This window comes from Acipenser ruthenus, chromosome 1 (genome assembly GCF_902713425.1).
Source record: "Acipenser ruthenus chromosome 1, fAciRut3.2 maternal haplotype, whole genome shotgun sequence".
NCBI classification, from domain to species: domain Eukaryota; kingdom Metazoa; phylum Chordata; class Actinopteri; order Acipenseriformes; family Acipenseridae; genus Acipenser; species Acipenser ruthenus.
The window spans coordinates 75,149,360-75,157,821 of NC_081189.1; the positions used below are offsets into that span (position 1 = coordinate 75,149,360).

At 38.3% G+C, this 8,462-nt stretch overlaps 1 long non-coding RNA gene across 1 annotated transcript; it reads left to right on the plus strand.

Annotated features, from left to right (window-relative positions):
• Positions 1-7,170: 7,170 nt before the first annotated feature.
• Positions 7,171-8,218, plus strand: LOC131736955 (uncharacterized). The gene is made up of 2 exons (XR_009328572.1): positions 7,171-7,534; positions 7,941-8,218. It is a non-coding gene; the product is annotated as an uncharacterized LOC131736955 (long non-coding RNA).
• The last annotated feature ends 244 nt before the right edge of the window (positions 8,219-8,462 follow it).

An 8,462-nucleotide genomic window follows, 5' to 3' on the forward strand; every position in this document is an offset into this window, starting at 1 on the left:
CTCACTCAGTGTAGGATTTGTAGGGGTTTATGTATCCATCACTTACTCGTAGCTATTTTAACATTCTATTAAATCCCACTTAATTCAAGTATCGTGCATGACTTCGAAGAAGAAGGAAGGGTAAACTTCATCCCTAGTATAAGCAGCTGGCATCACAGACCCTGATCGAAATATCTAGGTTAACACCTAACCAACTGTAGTTATTCTGTTCATCATTGTGACTTGTAAAGACTGGATGGACTGACTTCCTCATTGGCTATGTTTGCAACGACTTCTTTTTTGTACTACATGTTTCTAGATTTTGGAAATGTGCTTCCAAACGTGGAAGTTGTGCGATAAACATTACTTCACACAAGACTTGTAACGGGATTACAGAAGATAAGGAAGTGTATTTCAGTCCCAGTAAGATCATGACTCTTCAGTTTGTCCCTTGAATTTGACATATTGTGATCCATCAAACTATGTTAATCATACCAAACTGGCACTGTCCATATGGAAAGAACACATATTGTCAATACATTATACATACTGTATATGCAATGTATACCATTTTATATGTTACATATGTGCATCACATATCCATATATTGATGTACATATGTTCTTAATGTGTTTTAAATACAAGCAAAACAGGAACATGCATGATCAAATTTAATGATATCATGCAACTTGATTTGTATGCCATAAAAAGATAGATGAATGTGTGTGTATATAGACAAAGTAAATAAGGAATGCTCACAAAAATGTTGTACATGTTTATATGACACAATTAAAGCTACCTTAGCACCCATATCATCTCATTGTAACATTTTACTAAGGAACAACCCTTGAATAAATATTAGATGTCTCACAGTTACTACAATACACAGGGCCATATTTTCAAAGTGTTTGCTCCAGTCTTTATTAACTCCTATCTATATATCTTGTATTGTCTTTTCTGTAAAGGACAAATCCTAAGATGTGTTATAGTGTCACATTTTATATTCTGGTTACAGTGTGTAAGTATATACATGTGTTATATAAATTGGTTGTATATTCTAATATTATTTTTCACATTTTCTTAATTGGACAATGGATAATATATAAACATATGTAGTCATTTGTATAAAACATTCACCAAATGAAGGGGTATATTTTCCTTATAAAAAATATTTAGATAATAAAAAACACATATATTTAAAGTATAAAAAACACATTTAAATGAAAAAATAACCATATAAAAAACATATATGGAGGGCAATATATGTTACATATACTAACACATAAAATCCTTATATTGAAAATACTATAAAATCGGGCCAATTTCATAACCAATCCGTATATAATTTATACTGTATATGAACATATATGTGTACACATAAAAAACAAATGAAGAGAAATAACAGCATATAAGTGTAACATATATTGCTTTTTATATATGTGAAATATAAGTTGTTTCCATATTGGTGGCCTACCCACTAGCCTAGTACAATGATGGTATGATCGCATAACATTTTTTTAAAAATAACTTTCTAGTCTGCGTGCCAAAAGTCTGTAAACATAGCCATGTATATGGTATACAATTGTTTATAAGGCTATCACAGGTAAATGCCCACATTATACCACTTAAATCACAGGCTGTTCTGACCTTTATGGGTCCTAACATTAACACAGAATTTGTAAAAAGGGGACATTCAGTTGTCTTGCACTTTGGTCTTGAAATTATTCTTTTTCAAATGTTGCCGTAAGAACTGTAACAGAATATATGTACTCAGTTAAACACATTTAAACTGATATTTTTTCTGATAAGAAACAATTAAGAATGTTTTTCTCAATTAATATTAAAATGCCAAACCAAGAAAATTATTTATTTGGATCCAGATTTTTTTTTTTCTTAATTTAGAAACACCACCTTATTTGAATGATTATGTTTTTTTGTTTTAAATATAATGTAAGTGAAACTAAATCTCTAACATACTGTAACAATCCGGGGGTCTGCTTTACTGCAACGGGACATAATTGTTTGTTTGCAGAGTTCTAGAATGTTCTTTGACCCAGAGTCAAGTTAGTTGCTACTACAGGTGTTCAGTGACGCCAGAAGCGAAAGAATTTCCACCAATCATGAGCTCAGTTTGCAGAACAGAGGGGCCCTTGTTGCAAGGAAAAAAAGGGATCAACACTTTGCAGAATGAGGGATGGGAGGTGGGGCAGATCATGCATAATTGGGATTGGTGGGTGATGTGCTGGGGGTGGGGATGGACGAGGGCATATGAGGGAGTGAGGGCATTGGCGGGAAGGAGATCAGGGATTGGAGTGTTTCGTTGGCATGGCACACGTCTGACAGTGTGCTTTACTTTCGTTTTACCGTCTGTGTAATCTACTACTCTCTTTAAAGCAGCACACTTTACTTGCTGAGTATAGAATCCTTGCCTGCAATAAATCGCTGAATTTGTGAACCTGCAATATCTGTGTGAGCCTGCTTCATTTCCCACTTGTCGCTACAATACTTTGACTATAGCCACCTTGGCATACTGCGACACTCAAAGCCCAAACAGACTTATTAAACCCCATTATTAGCAACATTGACATTTTGAGGAAGTCTGGATTCACTACGGTTTTGTAGAAATAAAGATTTGGAATGTTTCCCTGACGTAATATTTACTGTGTAAGATATGTGGTGATGACATCATAACAACATAAGTGACAAAATAAGAAACTCTGCAAAGACTGCAAAGTTAACTACTGTGTAATTGTTCAGGAAATGTTTAAATGAGACACTTGATAAATGTAGGATACTATCCTTAAAGCCCTATGTAGGGCACAGACATCACATGAGGCCCATTGAAACCTTTTCCTTGCGTACGACTTTGGCACCCTTTAGGTTTATGGATTTGTAACATGAACCCATTTCTGTGTAAATTATTGCTTCACTTGAAGAAACTGAGCAGCCTGGTGGAAATGTTTAGTTGGAGGACTTGACTCACCGATACTCTCAGCTGTTGCCTCATTGGAATACAGACAGCTGATTGGCACAGAAAGTGACATAAACATCAATAAATAAAGAAAGTGATGGCCAATGCTTTACATGTACATTAAGTTTTTATAATTATATATATATATATATATATATATATATATATATATATATATATATATATATATATATATATTATTTTTTCACTTACAACAACCATTGTAATGCATGTAATATGATGTAATCATGAATACTGTAATTATGGGTGATTTCAACTTTCCCAGTATACAGTAAACTGGGAAATTCCTGTGGGATGTGATAAAGTAGAAACTGAACTGATGGATGCTGTAAATAATTGCTTCCTGGCTTGTAAATTAGAAGCAGTACAACCACTGGGGTCATGATCACAGCGTGATTAATTTGAATTTAGCTGGGATTCCAGGCACAAGGCTATGCAAACAAAAGTGTATCATTTTAGGAAGATTAACTTTGATAGGAACTGAGAGAAATAGGCAGGAGAAATGGAAGGTATGACAGCTGAAGTTCAAAGGAATAGATATAGCATTAGAATGCAGAGCAAAACCGAAAAATGAAAAAAGACCAAGTTTCATAAGTAGTTGCCAAGATGGTTAAACAGATCAATAAAAAAAGAAAAGCTCCATACAGCGAAGCATGCAGTGTGGACCCAATAAAACTGCCCTTAGGCCCATTAAGAGCAGGAGCTCCTCTGCACATATCTGCCAAAGTTCGACCTCCCTAGTGCCATAGCATGGCATGGGTAGAGCACTTCGCAGGTGCCATCAGGTGGGCACCTCCCATCTTCAGTGTTTCGTCGACTAGCCATGACACCACAGGAAGGCTCAACAGTGTTGCTTACAACCCAGCACCTCCCATCCATCCCCCACCCAACCCAGCCCAGTTTACTTACCTCAGCCAGCCATTCCTTTTTATTGATGTTAACTTCCTCTATCACCTCTCCTTTGAGGTCCCCAATTAACCTCCTTCTTAACCAAAGCTAGTTGCTACTTATCTCTGCCTCCATGGATAGAGCCTTCACTACAATCTGCAAGTCCTTTCCACTGAATCCAGTATCTCTGAGCAGCCAGGTCATGGAGTGCATGACGAATCCCTGACAAACCACCTCTACTGGATAATCCCAGACTCTCCATCCTCCAATGTTCCACCTCAGCAGCTAACTCAGCATACCAGAGTTTCTTCCTCTCGTATCCAGAATCCTCCCATGCCACTGTTAGCTCCACCAGGAGAAAGGCATGCTGAGACTGACCACAGGACAGAGACTGACAACATTAGGCTGCATTCTTCATCTCTAGCAGTCTCCAGTTGTCCCAGGCAAATCTTAGTTCTAATAACCTTTCTTGTGGTTGCTCTCCTTGACAAAAGAATGTTGTTCTCTGGTAGCCAGCTATTGCTGATATGGGTGGTGAATTGTTGATCTTATTACAACATTCTTCCAGTGCTAATGCCAAGAGTTGCAGTATCTGACCATGACGCCAAGTGAAGCGAGCCTGTCTCAGAGCCAACTTACATCCTTTAAGAATGTGCTTCAGGGTAGCCGTTGATGAACACAAAGAATATGCTCCCTGCTTAGCCTTGGACACTGCCTCGACACACCTCATCCTCTCCTCTTGCTTTTGCACTTCAGTAACTCCCAACTTCCTCATTTCAGCTGGAGCTGCTTTGTGCCGCTCAGGAGAGCCGAACTGAGACCAGTCTCCTCTTCCCTATTGTACTTGCCCTATGATATCACTTATACCTTGCAGCCTTTGTATCTTCCACCACGTCCTTTGCTTCCCATTTTCTCACAGTTCTCACTAGAAGCGGTACCTCCCTCACACACTCATCGTGCAATTCCATCAGTATCGTTTCCAGATGGACCTTAGCGCACTTAAATTCCTCAGTTAGAGCTGAGACTTGCAGCTGTAGTTTCCCTTTCTTGTAGAGTGCCAGTCTGCTAAGGCTTTGTTGAACTCCAAGCCATTTCCTAATGTATGAACTAATTAAGGCTTCCAGTCTCTCTACTGTTGACAGGGAAACCTCATACTCATTATGTGGCCACAGCAACCTTGAAAGCATCATAGTATAAGACATTACATTTAAGAAAACAACCAATTACTGTTACAGATATGACAAAATAACACTACATATGTTTCTCTGTTATGATGTCAACCTGGGCATATGGCACAATTCTTTTCCTGGCTAGACTCTTTATTTTGTGATTTATAATAAGTGTAAATTGTGTGTAGGTTGCCTCTTATCATAAGAGATTTCAGTTTGCAGAGCAGCCCAGTCAAACATAATGATCATTTAGACTACATTAAAGCAGAATAAGAAGAATTGCTTCATTGAATAAACATTGTAAAAGGATGGTAAACCAAAAAATGACCATGTTAATATTCTATAGTTAATTTCTATAAGGGATAACCCAAGACAAGATTGTGTTTAAAAAGAAATACGCAACAACACATAGTGCACAAGAAAGTACTGATTAGAGGAGAAACCTCAAAATGGAGCGAGGTAACCACTGGTGTACCACAGGGAACAGTATTAGTTCCTCTGCTATTCTTAATCTACATTAATGATTTAGATTCTGGTATAGTATATAAATAATTTATTTCTCAGCAGACGCCGTTATCCAGGGCGACTTACAATTGTTACAAGATATCCCATTACTTTTTACATATAATTACATTATTTCTTACACATTATTTTTATATACAATTACCCATTTATACAGTTGGGTTTTTACTGGAGCAATATAGGTAAAGTACCTTGCTCAAGGGTACAGCAGCAGTGTCCCCCCACCAGGGATTGAACCCATGACCCTCCGGTCAAGAGTCCAGAGCCCTAACCACTACTCCACACTGCTGCCCCGTATAGTAAGCAAACTTGTTAAATTTGCAGATGACACAAAAATAGGTGGAGTGGCAAACGCAGCAGCAAAGGTCATTCAAAATGACCTAGACAGCATTCAGAACTGGACAGACACATGGCAAATTACATTTAATAGAGAAAAGTGTAAAGTATTGCATGCAGGCAATAGAAATGTGCATTATAAATATCATATGTGAGATACTGAAATTGAAGAAGAGATCTATGAAAAAGACCTAGGAGTTTATGTTGACTCAGAAATGTCTTCATCTAGACAATGTGGGGAAGCTATAAAAAGGCCAACAAGATGCTTGGATATATTGTGAGAAATGCTGAATTTAAATCAAGGGAAGTAATGTTAAAACTTTACAATGCATTAGTAAGACCTCACCTAGAATATTGTATTCAGTTCTGGTCACCTCGTTACAAAAAGGATATTGCTGCTCTAGAAAGAGTGCAAAGAAGAGCAACCAGAATTATCCTGGGTTTAAAAGGCATGTCGTATGCAGACAGGCTAAAATAATTGAATCTATTCAGTCTTGAACAAAGAAGACTACTTGGTGATCTGATTCAAACATTCAAAATCCTAAAAGATATAGACAATGTCGACCCGGGGACTTTTTTGACCTGAAAAAAGAAACAAGGACCAGGGGTCACAAATGGAGATTAGATAAAGGGGCATTCAGAACAGAAAATAGGAGGCACTTTTTTACACAGAGAATTGTGAGGGTATGGAACCAACTCCCTAGTAATGTTGTTGAAGCTGACACCCTGGGATCCTTCAAGAAGCTGCTTGATGAGATTCTGGGATCAATAAGCTACTAATAACCAAACGAGCAAAACAACCAAACGATGGGCTGAATAGCCTCCTCTCGTTTGTAAACTTTCTTTTGTTCTTATGTTCTTACTAAGGCCTTAATGTGGTACAGTAAAAAAGTATTTTGAATTGTCTTTATAAATTAGAATGTTTAGGGTGCCTGAGGAGTCACTTGTTGCAATCTTAGCTGATTCTCCTTATTATGTTACATCTTAAGTTCATATGAATCTCGTTACAACTTGGCATACTGATGTCAGCAGTTTCACACCAGCCAAGCCTGCAAATAAATAGTCTTTCCCAGTGCTAACACACCCATGTGATAGTATTTATTGCAACGGGGGGGAGCTGTGAGGGAGTATCTGATTTACTCATGTGATCTTTAAAGTGTTTGTACTGTAGTACGGTGAAGGTGCACAGTGTTCAAGTTATTTTTTATTTGTTTTGGAAAAATGGCAGTGACTATTTATACTTAGACATGTGACCCTTAAAAATAGAAGCAGATTGGGGTGGGCAAGGAGACGCATACAGTCAGGGGAGTGCAGGTTCGTGTCCAGGTTGAGCAAAGTTTCCAATCTTTCTGTGGAGTCCACATGAAGCGTTTCACTGGCTCTGATGCTACCGTGGGTTACTTAGACTGTTTATACTCACAGCACAACGGTGAAACCTACTGGTAGACACCTACAGGGCTAGCTTTTGTTCTCCAGTGGCCGGTTGCTCACTGATATCCTCTGTGGAGCACCTGGGTGTAAAGAGGCAATTGGTTCGGTCATGGAATCGGAGGATGCCCACAGGCCTTCAGTTCTCCCAAGCTGCAATGGGGATTGATCGGGTGATGGAGCATTGGACCCTTTAAATGAGAAAATAGTGGTAAAATAGGTACTAAAACATTTGTCTACTTGAAATTTTACTTTTGAATTATTTCCTTACAATTCTTAATATAGTTGACAACATGTCAAATGCCAATTGTAATCTGTTACTCTAAAAAACTTTGGTCAACTATGTGTCTGTGTGACAGAGATCGAATGATTATTGGTGTTAGATCTCCTTTCCGACGTGTGAGGACGCTGTGTAAACGGAACAGAGTACCCTGGACAGGATGGCTCGACAGTTCATTCCCAGGGTTAGGCGGAAGTCAGACATCTAGAAAAGGGGACATAGTGATGTGATCTGTTCCTTATTTATGGTTACGCTGAAACCGGAAGGACTTGTGTATTGTTATAGAGAACCGTGAGTGTTTTGTTTGTTTTGTCTAAAACACTGTTCATTGTTCATTGTTCACTAGACTAGACGGTTAACACGATCTGGAGCTGTCACCCACGGCCGGCAATAAACCCGGACAACACTGCACTACTTGTTCACTGTTGTTGCACGTAATAAATTGTACTTCACCACTCACTTTGGACTGGTGACCGTGTTTGTGTCTAATTGTGTTTAGTACTGTGTTTATTATTTACGGGACTGCAACCCTTTATCATTACTGTGCAATACACATTGCTGTGTCTTGCAAGCTCTTTATTATTTACTGCTTGGTCACCAAATAAACAAACCATTTCACCTGTACTTTGTTGTCTGTTTGTTTCATTGTGTTACTGCACCTGCACTTCACCTGCTCTAAACCTGTGAACTAATTACCAGTTGCCACAGTCTGCTATCACTTTAGTGCACTATGGTATTGTGACGAAGTGCCCGCCCGTGTGTATTTTTCTGTTATATGTTGCGTGTGGTGTGTTAAATGTTGGTGTATAGTCATTGGTACACGGGACATAAACGGGTCTGTTTAACACAAGTGTTTAAAATGTATATT